Here is a 13,446-nt window from a genome sequence, read left to right as displayed (position 1 = left end):
CTCTCTCCTCTGTTTCACGAATTTTCTCTAATATGGGAGAACTTCATATTTTTTTTCAAATATATTTCATATATATTAATATTCTCTTAAAGTCACATATTCGTATATAATATATGAATTACAAATTATATTTATATAATATAAAGAATATTAATGTCACTAGAGTTCTTCTTCCTTGATTTCAAAGGTCTCCTTTCTGCCACTCACTCACTTTTTTGGTCTGCGTCTCAGTTTCCTCGGTCTGCCCTCCCGGGTTGTTGCGAAGAAGGCCAAGTAGGAAGGCCCAGTAGAAAGCCACCGGGAGTTAAAGCATTGCACCCACACAAGGTGACATCCTCGGAGGTCAGGCCTCAGACCTGGGACGCTGGGGGAAACATGACTGCTGCGACGGAAAGCCCTAGATAAAATCTGCCCTGACTTAGTGCTGGTTCTCTCCGAGGTAACTGCTTTCTCTGGACGAGCCCCAGTTTCCATGCTTGCGCGGCAGGGTGTGCTGTGGGGATGGTGGCCAGTCACGGCCCTGAGCAGGCTAAGTCCTCACAAACTGACTTGTCTAAAGTGTCAGCAGGACGGACAACAGAAGCAGAGCCTTCTCAAAGCCATCCAAGGTACAGCATGGCCAAGTTTCTCTTCTTGTCTATTTAACGGTGCTTTCAGTTTCTTGGAGAGTGAAGGCCCACCCAACTGCAGAGCACCAGCCCTCGAAAGGCTCTGGGTCACCATCTCATCCATGGCCCCCATTGGCAGAGGAGGAAGCAGAGGATCTGGGAGGCCATGTGACATCCTCGAGGGCACAGATCCGGAACTAGATCCGTTCTGCCTGTCTCCCAGATCTGAGGCTCTCTCAACAAATCTTTGCCTCGCGCGTGTTTGCCAGGGGCCTATCGTGTCTCAGGTACACGCAGTGAAAAAGACACACGAGGTCCCTGCCCACAAGCAGCTTCTATTCTAGTGGGAGGGACAGTCAAAAAATAATTCCATGTAAGCAAGCAGTTAAATAAAAATATGCACGTTGCATGAGTGCTTTGATCAAAGGTCTGAAATAGATGATGGTGAGGGACGTTTCTACTTTATCTGTGGTGGTCAAGGAAGGCTTGCCTGAGGAGGTGATGTTTCTTTTTTTCCTTTGTGTTTTTAATGTTTATTTATTTAGTTTTGAGAGAGACAGAGAGAAAGAGAGACCTGACCGCGAGGAGGGGAGGGGCAGAGAGAGTGGGGGACAGAGAATCCCAAGCAGGCTCCATGCTGTCCTCGCAGAGCCTGATGCAGGGCTCAAACCCACAAACCGTGAGATCATGACCTGAGCCGAAATCAAGAGTCAGACACTCAACTGATTGAGCCCCCCGGGCGCCCTGGAGGTAATGTTTCTGTTAAGACCTGGCATAGGGGGAGAGTATGTCAGGCCAAGGAATCCACACATGCAAAGTCCCACAACAGGAAGGACAAAGAACTCAACCAGAGGATGGGGGCAGAAGGCACGGGTGAGCTTGGAGTGAGAAGCAGGAATTTTGCTGAGCCTCAGGGGCTGTGGCGAGCAGTTTGGACTGCACTTGAAGTGTCCTGTGATGTGACCAGATGCACGTTTTAAGAAGATTACACAGGCAGCCTTGTGGCCCTGGGCTGAAGGAGCAGGACAGGAAAGGGAGCAGGAGGGCCACTTAGGCGGTCTCTGCAGAGGTCAAGGCCAGAAGGGATGGTGGCCCAGCAGAGGGCAGTGGTGGAGGAGGTGGCAGGAAGAGAGTGGATTTAAGATCTATTTTGGAGATAAACTTGTGGATGGATGGATTGGCAGGGGTGGGGTGCAGGCTGGGAGGGACGGGGAGGCAGCAAGGGTGGCTCTGAGTTTCCCGTCTGAGTAACACTCAAAACCATTGCTGTGCAAATTCTCTAGGGAAGACTTGCTCTGGTGCTTTTTACTAGTCCACCCTCCATCTCAGCCTCCTCCTGGCTAATAATAGCCTCCTGGTTTGGTGAGAGTCATCAGCAGCTGGAGAAACTGAGGCACACATCAGCAAAGCAAACCACTCCTAAGAGAATCGGCTGTAGGAGCTAGACAACGAGCCAGAGCTGAGCCCCAGAAGCAGCCTTTGGGTGCCAGAATTCTTTTTTTTTTTTTTTAAGTTTATTTTGAGAGAGAGAGAGAGAGAGAGTGAGTGCATGAGCAGGGGAGGGGCAGAGAGAGAGAGGGAGAGAGAAAATCCCAAGCAAGCTCTGCACTGTCAGCTGGGAGTCCATCTGACTCAGGGCTCGAACTCACAAACCCCTGAGATCATGACCTGAGCCAAAATCAAGAGTCAGACACTTAACCCACTGAGCCACCCCAGCACCCCTGGGCATCAGAGCTCCAGGACTCCGGTATCACACCCAATGTTACAATTTATCAAGTCCTGTGACCTTGACCAAGTGGCAAAACCTCTCTGAGCCTATTTCCTCATCAGTAGCATGGGGTGGGGGGGAGGTGGGGTATGAGAGGATCTGTCTCTTGGTGCGGTTGCAGGGTTGTAGTCGGGGGTAGACCCTCAATAGATATGTGTTATCTCTAGTTCTAGGTAGTACGGCTCATCTCTGTACCCACCTCTCTGTACATGTGTGCAAACATAGCCTGTGTGTGTGCACGCTCGTTCAGAAGCCGTCTGTGTGCTTACGTCACCGCTGATGACCAGGCATCACTGAAGTTTCAAGTTAAGACAGTAGCGGGTTCGCTCACTGGGCTTCTGTTTAGCCCTCTGAGCCATGCTGGGTGGTTGAAGAAGGAGCGTTCACCCTCCCTGGAACAAGAGAGAGTTGTGGGTTTGGAGGCAGATGTGAAAAGCAAGGCGTCTGTAAGCCAGCCTGTTTCCAAGAGTTCTGACCGACCTGACCCAGGAAGAGGGGTGGGGGTGGGAAAGACTGGAGAGAGGAGTGGGGGGGCGGGGAGCGAGAGGGAGGGGTCCACAGAGGGCCCAGGAAGAAGCCACATCCCAAAAGGAAATGCACAATAACAGATCTAGAGTCCGGCCAGCCCAGAGCCCCTTCTGTGGGTGGCTTTGGTCGCCTCCTCGGTCCCTTCCCCCACCCCACCCCACCCCTCTGAGAGAGACGCCTTTATGTTTCTGTTCCCAAGAGGCACCTGGCACGGAGACTGAGAACAAGGAGGCAAGGCTGGAGGGGCCAAGGGGTAGGGCTCTCCACTTTTTGCCCAGAGCCCTTCCGAAGGGTGTGTCCCAACTGGGCACACACAGACAGTGATTAAGGAGGAGGGCTGGGGGGAGGGATGACATTCACTGTCCACTGCGGGGGCCCAGCCGGTGGGCTGGAGAGTGGCCAGCCCTCCCCCCTAGGCTCTTGGCCGCAGTATCCTCGGCCCTGGCACCACCCACTGGCCTACTCAGACACTCCTTCGGGTTGGGGCTGGAGCCCTGCTAGGAGGGGCCGCCTGGGGGCAGGCTGGGCTAGGCACCACAGCTCTCCCCCACCCCTCCTGGCAGCCTCCCTCCACCACCCCTCTGCCTACATCCAGCTCCAGCTGGGTTTGAAAGACGTGCTCCAGTCCTCCCTCCCTCCCTCCCCTGAAAGCAGTCCCTGCCCTGCGCTCTCTTTCAGCCAGAAGCTGCACCTATAAACTGGGTCCATCACACAGACCCCGACCTGCTGCTGTACCCACCTCGACAGCCTTCTCACCCAGGCCAGCTGCCCCCTCCCCAAGCCTTCATTCCCGCACCTGACATGCCTTCCTGCTCACGGTAGCACACACTTCCAGAGCCGTCTAGCCTACCTCCTGGAGCCCTCTCCAGATGATCCCTGTCTTCCTGACTGTTCTCAGCTCCTTGTCTGCTGTGCAAAATTAGCACCCTGTCTTGATGGACCCCGCACAATGCGCTACGGGCCTTGCCCCACACTGGCCAACCCTCGGTGCTTTATCTCCCCACCAGACGTGAGGCCCACCCCATGGCACCCACCCCACCCCACCTCTGCCCAGGGCATTGAGGCAAACCCCTGTGGGTGCACGACAAACACTTCTGGACTGATACTGATTCCATCCAGGTCATGTGGTGGCACTTTTACCTACCGGGTCTGGGAGTGGAGTATGGAGTTACACATGATTGGATATTTAATTAGTGACTCTGTGGACAAAGGGATTTGCCTTTTCGTTCTTTGGCTTGGGTGTTCCGGGAGTACGTGGTTTTTGATAAAAAGCTATGGAGTCATCCAGTCTTGGAAACTGTCCACCTGCCCTGGTTAAGTGCTTCCCCTTCTGAACTTCAGTGACTGATTCCCTGATTTAGCACCCCCTCCCCACCCTACTCCACACCTCCCTGGCTCTGAGACCCTCTGTTGCCTCGCACACCATCCATGGCCCTCCCACCACAGCAAGCAGGGACTGACAGACTCATCCTTGCCCTTGCCCATGGGTATTTACAGTTTTAGAACCACAGGGAGAGACCCTTCCTGCCTTCCCGAAGCAGTTTTGCCTGCCTGGTACAGGCTTTGTGCAGGGCGTGGCTCACAAAGGAATGAATCACTAACACTGGAATTTCAGGCAGGGGGCACCTGTCGGAGGAGATATTTTAGTCGGAACCATCTTCCTAGTGTTCTTGACCTTCATGGACTGACGGACCTTTGGGATTTACCTTTGACTCTGGGGTACTTTAAGGCTAGTGGCCTGGCCTTGGAAGAGGGGCAGAGGCCACAGAGGGCCAGGACCCCCATTGGTCTCCTTTGGTTTGTGGGGCTTCTCCATGGCACACGGAGATGCTGATCACCAGGGAAGAAGAGCTCCCCTTGGCTCCTCCCATGTTTCTGAGAACTGCCAGCCTAGGTACCAAGGGGTTAACGAAGATTTCCCCCAGGTGAAGGACAGTTGCAGGGGAAAGAGGGATGACAGAGCCAGGAGCCTCCCCACTGGCAGTTTTCAAAAAGGGTGTAGCATGTGGCTTTAAGGAGCAGCTTGGGAGAGGGTGCTGTAGCCACACCTCCCTGTGATTGGTGGTTGGCCCACCCCACATGCGGACTGTTGGATCTCCGGTTGGCATTTCTGAGTCAGGCTTCGAATGGAGACAAAGCAATGGAAAGCCTGTCAGATATGTTTGCTGTGGGTGAGCCCTGTCCGCGGGTGCCCCCGCGCGCAGGCCCCTTGACTCCACCTGGGCCAAACCCAGGTGGACACCCTGGTGGAGGGAGCTGCAGTTCTGTGCTTCCTTCCTGCACTTCCCTCTGTTTTATATGCCCCTTGAATGCTTGCAGTACAGTGTTTGATTTGGTCAAGTTACGTTCAAGACCCTTTGAGCAGAAGACGTAATTCTGGTAATTTTATTGGGCTCAGGTTTCAGGCAAATGGAAGTAAAATTGCCTTTAAAAACAAGAGACACACAGAACTGAGTAAAACAATAATAATAAAAGGCTGCCCTGGTTTGAGAAAAGTGGGAAGGCATTTTGTGAAACATTCAGAGGGAAGAAGAAATAACAGGAGACCAGGAGAGAGGCGGGGGGGGGGGGGGGGGGGGGGAGGAATCCTCTACCACCCCTACTTTCATATCTGCTTTACCTTTAGGAAAGAGCTTCGTTTGCGTGCTCTAAAGTGAAGCATAAAGCGCCACTAGTGAAGTTGGTCCTTGTCCCGCGCTTAGCAGTACAGGTGGACGGCAGGGGCTGCCTGCCAAATACTTTGGTTGGAGGGAGGGGTGGGAGTGCTCTCTTCAAAACCACTCCTGGAATGGCTTAACTCGCCCAGCGCGAATCAATGACAACCTCCCGCCGGCCGCGGCAGGCTCCCCTGAGCAGCGCTGCCGCGTGGATCCCCAGCCCGGGACCCTGGCGGCGCTCAGGACACGGCCCGGGCACGAGCGCGGCGCCCCCGGGGCGGCCAGGTGGGTGTGCGGCGACCCGGCCCGGGCGGCGGGGAACGGGGCCCGGCAGGGGGCGGCGGGGCGGCGGAGGGAGGTAAGCGGGGAGCCCTTCGGGGTGCCGCGGGGACCCCCTGGCCCCGGGCGTGGGCTCCGACAGGCCGGATGGGAGTGGCGGCAACGGCAGCAATTTCAAACCCGCTTCGGGCCGGCCGAGCGCGCCGGGGACACGGGGGCCGGGGCTCCTGGGCTACCGGCGGGGCGCGCGGCCGCGTCCCTCCCGGCCGGACGCAGAAGAGAGTCTGGAACTCTGTAGAGCAACTCTCCTGGCTTGCTCCGTGCCCGCGGCCCTAGCGGGCAGCCTTCGGTAGCGGGGAGAGGGGACAGCGAGGCGCGAGGGCCGCTCCGGAAGGGAGTGGCGGACAGACGCGGATCGTTTAAATTCCCTCCCTCCAAAAAACCTCGGGCTTCCCCAGGGTCAGATGCAAAACTTGGGTTTGGGGGACGAGGGGCAAAAGCAGAGGCAACTCGGGGCAGAAGTCGAGGGCCGGACGGGGGGGCAGAAATTAAAGGGGAGGACTGGCAGGAGTCGCCGTTGCAAGCTGGAGAGGGTCGCGTCGCGATCCTTGGGCGGGAGCCGCTGGCAGAGCTGGGTGGGCGGGGGATCCTTCCCTGCGCTCCGACCTGGGCACGGTGGGCGGGACAACTCCCTCCGGGCCCGTTGAGTCCAGCCGGGGTCTCGAAGCTCCCGGAGCCTCAGGTGGGCCTGGAGACCGGAAGGGAGCGGCCCCGAGCGCCCCCACCCCTGCCGGCGCCCGCGCGCGCGGCGCCCGCCGGAGCGCCCGGTTCCCTGCAGCGGGCGCGCCGGGACCGGGGAAGCACTCCTCAAAGAGCCCAGCGCGGAGCATCCCGAGTGGGGGCGGTTTTCTCTTGCCTGTGGTGAGCGCTCCGGGGGGGGGGGGGGGGCGCGGGGCGCCCGGTGCGGTTGCCCCAGTTTCTGGCTTGTGTTTTCCTGGCTGCGGGCAGGTGGGGCAGGGGACGACTGCGCTCTTTCTTTTAACCCTTGTTATTAATGAATTCCGAGGACTCATTGGCAGGCTGTGGGCATAACCCTTCCAATCCCTCTAAATGCAGAATTTTGAAAATGGGAAGGAAGTGGTTGAGACAATGGGGCAGTTTTCTCCAGATTCGATTGAAGATTTTGTGGGAGGGGAGGGGATGGCCCTGCTGGATTCAAGTTTAAGCTCCACTCCACCCAGTGATGTCCTGGGGGGATGACAAGGGTCAGGAACCTCCTCTGGATAGATCTCCAGGAAAGGACAGTAAGTAACCTGGCTGCCCTGGTTGACCCTCTTGCCCTTAAGGCCCAACCTGGACTGAAAGGGAGAGGAAAGCCACCCTCCCCAAAACGGCTGGGGTCTCTGTCTCTTAGGGCTAGTGCTTGGGGGTGGGGGGGAGAGTACCACTAGGGGAAGTATCTTTAGCACCCCCAGTTTACAGTGAGGAGGGACTGAGTCCCAGGGGACCAGCAGAGTCCAGTGCTCCTTGCCCAGAACCATAGGACCCCAGTGCCGCTTGGGCCCTGAGGCCACCAGCCTAGGTTCCAGAACTTCATGACATTGAGAGATTTGGATCACACCAAGCCCCCCCCCCCCCCCCCCCGAGACCTTGGGGAGACACAGACAAGACTCAGGCCTGAGCCACCACTGAGGGGTGGCCAGCACAGAGAGATGAGGGTTGCAAAGAATAGCGAACCTGGGTAGCAAGTAGACTGTCCTCAACAGACCTCTAGAAGAGCCACTCTGGGATCTGAGCACAGGCATTTTGGCAGCCAGTGATGTCAAGAAAGGCTGCAGATCAGAAGTGGTATTGGGGCAGGACCTGGTAAGGAGGAAGACCAGAAGAGCAAAGGCCTGGAGGTCACAGAGCTTTAGGCCTATCTTGTCATGTCCGTGCTGGGAGATAAACCAGAGAGGGTGCAGGCAGGAAGGAAAGGGACGGGGCATTGAGAGACCAGGTGCCAGACTGTGCTTGGCACACATTATCTACTATGATCCACGAAAGCTGTCGGCTATGAATCACCAGCCCCACTTTGCAGATGAGGAAACTGAGGCTTAAAGGGGTTAAGTGAGCTGTCCAGCTTGTAAGTGACAGAGCCGGGAATCAAAGCTGCCTGTTACACAGCACATCCTTTAGAATCTTATACTCTAGTTGGGGAGACGGGAATCACCTTGACATAAGTTTTATTTTATTTTTTTATATTTGAGACAGAAACAGAGAGACAGAGAGCGAGAAGGGGAGGGGCAGAGGGACAGAGACAGAATCCAAAGCAGGCTCCAGGCTCCGAGCTGTCAGCACAGAGCCCGACATGGGGTTCAAAGTCACGAACCATGAGAGCATGCCCTGAGCCTAAGTCGGACGCTTAACCGACTGAGCCACCCAGGTGCCCCAGGAATCCCCCTGATATAATTACAGCACAACACGAAATAGTATGTGTTACACACAATATTAACTGTTTTGAACCTCGGTTTCTTTCCACTCCGTCAGTCAATCATTTATTCAACAATGACTGTCTTGTCTAATGTGTGATTCCAGGCACCCTGCTAAGTGCTGGGCATACATTAGTAGCTGAAGTCCCCACCTGGTCCCTGGGCTCTATTCAGTGGGAATATAGCAACAGTACATCCTTCAGTGGGTATTGAGTGGATGAAATGCGACAGTGTGTGGCAAGGTGTTCCAGAAGCACTGCCCTGAAGGAGAAGCGGCAGGAAGCCTGGGTGAAGAGGACGGGTGGGAAGTTGGAATGATGAGCTGTCCCCAGGCTGCAGTCACAGGGACTCATCCCTGGCTCAAGAGGATGCTGTGGGGTGCACACAGTATCCAGGAAGCTATTGGAACCCCCCGTGGCTCAGGTTATCAGCTTACGGTTGTGGGTTCCAGTTCTGAGATGAGCTTTTAGATTTGGCACATCCCAGCTGGAGATGACAAGAACCCTGTGCAGCCTCCAGGAGGGCTGGCCCCTCCCTGGAGCAGGGCCAGCCAGGCTGGGAATGCCCCAGAACATCGCCCTCCTGATGCATCAGCTGTTGCTCTGTGGCCGGGGTGGCGCTTTCCACACCCACAGGTCTGGAGCTCCAGCTCTCTGACCTTCATCCGACCACCGGGGAGGCTTGTCCAAGTTCGCGGGACTTGGTAGCAAAGCCAGCACTGGACCCCGCGTCTCTCGGCCATCCGTAATCCTCACGGCGGCTTGCACTAGCCTTCCAGGGCATTTCAGGGCTCAGCTGTAAAGACCACCTGCTCGTGTCTCCACTTCAGTGCCATTTCCTGCTGTTCCTGTCCATCTCCATTGAGCCGACCTGACATATCCGTCCTCATAAAATGGTGTCAGATGAATCTTTGAGACAGAGCAGCCATAAATATTCCTAGGACATTTGGCCTCTTAACTCTCCTTCCATCTTCAACGATGTAACAGGCGTAAGATAACTACCTCTAAAATTAACTATCACTTTTGTGAGGAAGGTGAACTGATAAATCTTGCCTGGAAGCTAAGCCCACCTGAGTGATGTTCTGGGGCCTTCCTTCTCTAGAACTGACTTCCGGGAGGGACAGTTTCGATGGCGTTTTCCTTCTTCCTCCCCAGCACCCCGCCCCCACCACACCCCCCACCACCACACCCCCCCCCCCACCCCCGCACCTGCTTTTTCTTAATCTCTTGTGTTTGGGGTCACGAAACCATATTGCATTCCCTTTTGATGTCACGGTGCCTGAATATAGGCATTTTCTCCCGATGTTGAGATTATCAGCCTGGAAAGCGCGGCGAGCGCCCAACTGGCTGTCCTGTTTGCAGCAATTACACAGGTGTATAATTGCATGGGGATGTTTGTTTGCTTAGCTCTTTCTCAGCCGTGCAGCCCTACAGGTTGGGCCAGGGACAGAGCTGTTCAGTTTATTTTCCTTTGGCTGGGAACTTCAGAGATGAATAGAGGGAGGGGAATCTGGGGTTGAGAGATGGTTGCCAAGGGCAATTTGGAGTCTCCTTCATATTAGTCAGAGATTGTGTTTTTCCTTTCTGAAGCTGCCTGCCTCACAGCGACTTCCACGAAGGATTTTTCCCCCCATCTGTGTGTGTGTGTGTGTGTGTGTGTGTGTGTGTGCACGTTCATTTTTGTTTTGATTTTTCACTTGCTGGACTTCTCATGACTTAGCACAAAAAAAAAATAGCTTGGGGAATGGGGGTGATGAAATGGGGCCTTTAAACAATGCGTTCTCCATGTCATTGCTTAATAAATTTGAATACTGATAGACCCTGAGGTATCATGATGGAGTGAGATGAGTAATTCCTTTGAAGGGAGAGTTTATCTTCAGTGGATGACTTTGAAAATTGCCACATAATTTAACTTTCCCTCTGCACATCTTGAGCCTGTGTTTGGAAAAAGAGGAATGTGGGCCGTCTTTCCGTCGAACTCCCTTTTGTTGCTTTGGCAGACCCCCCCCCCCCTCCATCGGGGCCTTGCCTGGGAGAGCAAGTCAACTCGGCCCCCTACCCGCTCGTAGTCACCCCTGTGCCCCCTCCGCCATGCCATGCAGGAGGCCGGCTAGGGAGAAGGAAGCTTCCCCTGCGGGTTAAGAGCTCTCCCCCAGTGGTGGCCTGGCTCCTGTCCACGTGGAGCACAGAATAGAGAAGCTGGCAGGACCGAAGCCTGCCCGTCCTAGGGCAGCACCCTGGGGCGGGATGTTCCTCATCGGTGGAGAAGTGAGTTCATTCTCTGAACAAACTGAGTGAAACAACACTGAGACTCCAAACTGGAAAAGTTGCCTAATAATAGAGTACACAGTCTATGTCGGCGTTTTCAAATTAGATACAAACCAGAAGCAAATGTACACGTGACCCACCCACATGATGTCATAGAGCCGAACTTGGCACACTCATACGCCCAGGGCTCTTGCTTTCTTGGCTATGGATTCTGGCTGACGATTCTGTTACTGTTCAGTGGTTTCTGGAGTTAACAGGTCGGCTCGTTGGTCTTTGTGAAGTTACAGGTAAAGACCACGGGAGAGGTGACCGTGATGCCAGTTTGTGTTGATGCCGGCCTTCCTTAAGCCTTAGGGAAGTCAGGCCTTAGGGAAGTCTAGCGGAGGATGCATCCGTTAAGCAGAGCTTAAATGGTGGGAAACTTTCTAAGTTCTTAACAATAACACCTTTATTAAGTTATAATTAATGTACCACACAATTCACTCGTTTAAAGGTATAGAATTCACTGGCTTTTAGTATATTCACGTATGTACAACCATCACCACAATCAATTCTGGAACATTTTCATCGTGCACAAAAGAACTCTGTACCCATTAGCGGTCACTCCTCATTTGACCTCAACTCCCCAGTTCTAGGTCACCAACAATCTACTTCTTGTCTCTAAACAGATTTGCCTACTCTGGGCATTTCCTATCAACGGGATCGTATAGTATGTGACCCTTCATGACTGGCTTCTTTCTCTTTGCGTAATGTTTTCAAGGTCCATCCATTTGTAGTACGTATCCGTGCTTTATTCCTTTGTGTTTGTGAATGATATTCCTTATGGGGGGATATACCACATTTTATTTCTGTATTCATCAGGGGTGGGTGCTCGTTTCCACGTTCAGTTCTTGTAAAGAATGCCGACGCGAACATCTGCGCACGAGGTTTTGTGTGGACCTAGGTTAGCATTTCTCTCGGGTGTTTACCTGGCCGTGGAAGTGCTGGGTCATACGGTATCTCCACGTTTTACCTTCTGGGAAACTGCCAGACCGATTTTCCCAGCGGCTGCCCCACTTTACATTCCCACCAGCAGTACGTGACGATCCCAGACTCTTCTCCACATCTTTGCCAACGCTTGTTGGTAGTACCTGCCTTTTTTTATTGTAGCCGTCGTACCTTCTAAGGGTTTATGTGCTCAAAGAAGCACCACCCAGGAAGTATTCTGGATTCAGCTCAGTCACATTCGTTTGCCATTCTTACAGTGAGAGCCATTTCGACTTCCGGATTGTCCTGCATGGTTGGGGTTTCCTCTGCGTGTCTGGATTCACTTCCGGTTTTCCCTGTATGTTTCGGTAGAACAGTTCAGGGTCCCACAGTATGACACGGGGCTTGGTGCTCTCATTCTCTTTCCCAAAGAGAATGCTCGAATGCTCCAGAGAGCTGGCGGTGGGGTCGGCTACCTCAGCCCCACTCTCTCCAGCTACAGCTGCTGATGGGAAAGCCAGGCCTTGGGAAGGGAAGAAATTGACCTAATGGAAGTGAATGTGGACAAGCTATTCAATGTTTGGGGCTTTGAATGGAGACATAACCAAGATCCTGACATTTTTACTCCATTGGATGACCCCTTTGGGACCACAAAGAAAGTTGGAGAGCTCTGACATCTTAACCAGGCGATGCAAGGCTGCCTTCTTGCTTGCTTGCTGGGGCCCTGAACCACCAGCAAGGCCCACAGATTCATCCACAGTTGCTTGGTGTGGCTTAGCGCTCCATTTCACACTGGGGCTTCAGCTCTGTGATGAAATAATTTTATCCCATTTTCATACCTGTGGGACTGGCTGGGGTAACACTCTGAACAAAGATACATTTGAGCTGAGAGAGATGGAGAAACTCACCTAGTTTGAATGACTGCCAAAGATTACAAAAAATTACCTGTTCCCCAGAACATAACTGCCGTGCTGGTCAGTGGCCATCCTGGGGCACCGTGTTCAATACAAGCAAGCCTCAGTACCAGAAATTCATTCCTGTAACTTCTGGGAAGTCACTGTCATGGACTTTGGTCGGTATGACCCCAGGAGCAGCTTGGGTCAGGCTCTGCTACGAATTTGCCCCTCACCTTCAAACCAGTGCGTAATGCAGCAGCCCCGAAACCTGATTAGAGGTGATCGCCTATGAAACCTTTGAACAGATTACAGGTGCCCCGGGCCCCACCCAGGAAGTACTGAAGAGGAAACCAGTTGTAGGAAAGATGTTTATGATGGAGGCTGAGAACACAGTTTGGCCTTTCTGGGCCTGGGTTTCCGTTTTCAAAATGAGAAACGGGACTAGATTGGTGTTCTTCAAAGGGATTCACTGCGCTGATCCAAAAACAGTTGTGCGTGTGTCTCGTCTTGCACAAAATTTTATTTGTACCAGGCGGCTTCTGCGGCTGAAGAAAAATTCAGAGGGCCCTCGAGTAGATGGTTCCTGACGTTCATCTATGACAATTCTGAGCATCACCTTCTCAGAGGACCATTGTCTCAACTTCTCAGAGGGGGGTATAGGAGGAGGAGTTGATAGCTGCTTGCTAATGGAGTCGTGCTCCATAGGGGCCCAGGCTACCCTGGCTGGCGGAGTGCACAGCTGTGACATGGCAGAATTCTACCCAGCATCCCTTTCTTCTCCCAACCCCCGTGATGGCATCCTACCCGCTTGCCTTGAAGCACCCGGGATTTTCCTCCCCTATTTCTACTTCTATGTCTAATGGCCCAGCGTGTCCTTCACTCACTTATCCATTCACTTAACCAACATTTCCCAAATACCCCCTATAGGTACCAGATGGACTGCCACTCCATCTTGGCCCTCAGTAGGCCAGCACATCTTAACCAAACAGGCAGCCTGAGGCTGATC

At 53.8% G+C, this 13,446-nt stretch overlaps 1 protein-coding gene across 5 annotated transcripts in view; it reads left to right on the top strand.

The window, feature by feature from the left end:
• The window catches only part of ZBTB7C (zinc finger and BTB domain containing 7C), a 351,048-nt gene that overhangs the window by 236,343 nt on the left and 101,259 nt on the right, over positions 1-13,446 (top strand). Inside the window, exon 1 of one of the 5 annotated variants that reach the window (XM_019464114.2) lies at positions 5,562-5,846. The exons of 3 other annotated variants lie outside the window; for them this stretch is intronic. The gene's annotated coding sequence lies outside the window, so the exon portion shown is untranslated. Of the gene's footprint in view, positions 1-5,561; positions 5,847-6,653; positions 6,762-13,446 lie in introns of those variants that run through there. One more of the 5 variants, XM_019464116.2, reaches the window with a different exon arrangement.

Source organism: Panthera pardus, unplaced genomic scaffold (genome assembly GCF_024362965.1).
Source record: "Panthera pardus isolate Hobbes unplaced genomic scaffold, ASM2436296v1 HiC_scaffold_15, whole genome shotgun sequence".
Lineage (NCBI taxonomy): Eukaryota > Metazoa > Chordata > Mammalia > Carnivora > Felidae > Panthera > Panthera pardus.
The sequence above is the reverse complement of the archived record's forward strand: the minus strand, read 5'-3'. Positions and strand labels throughout refer to the sequence as shown.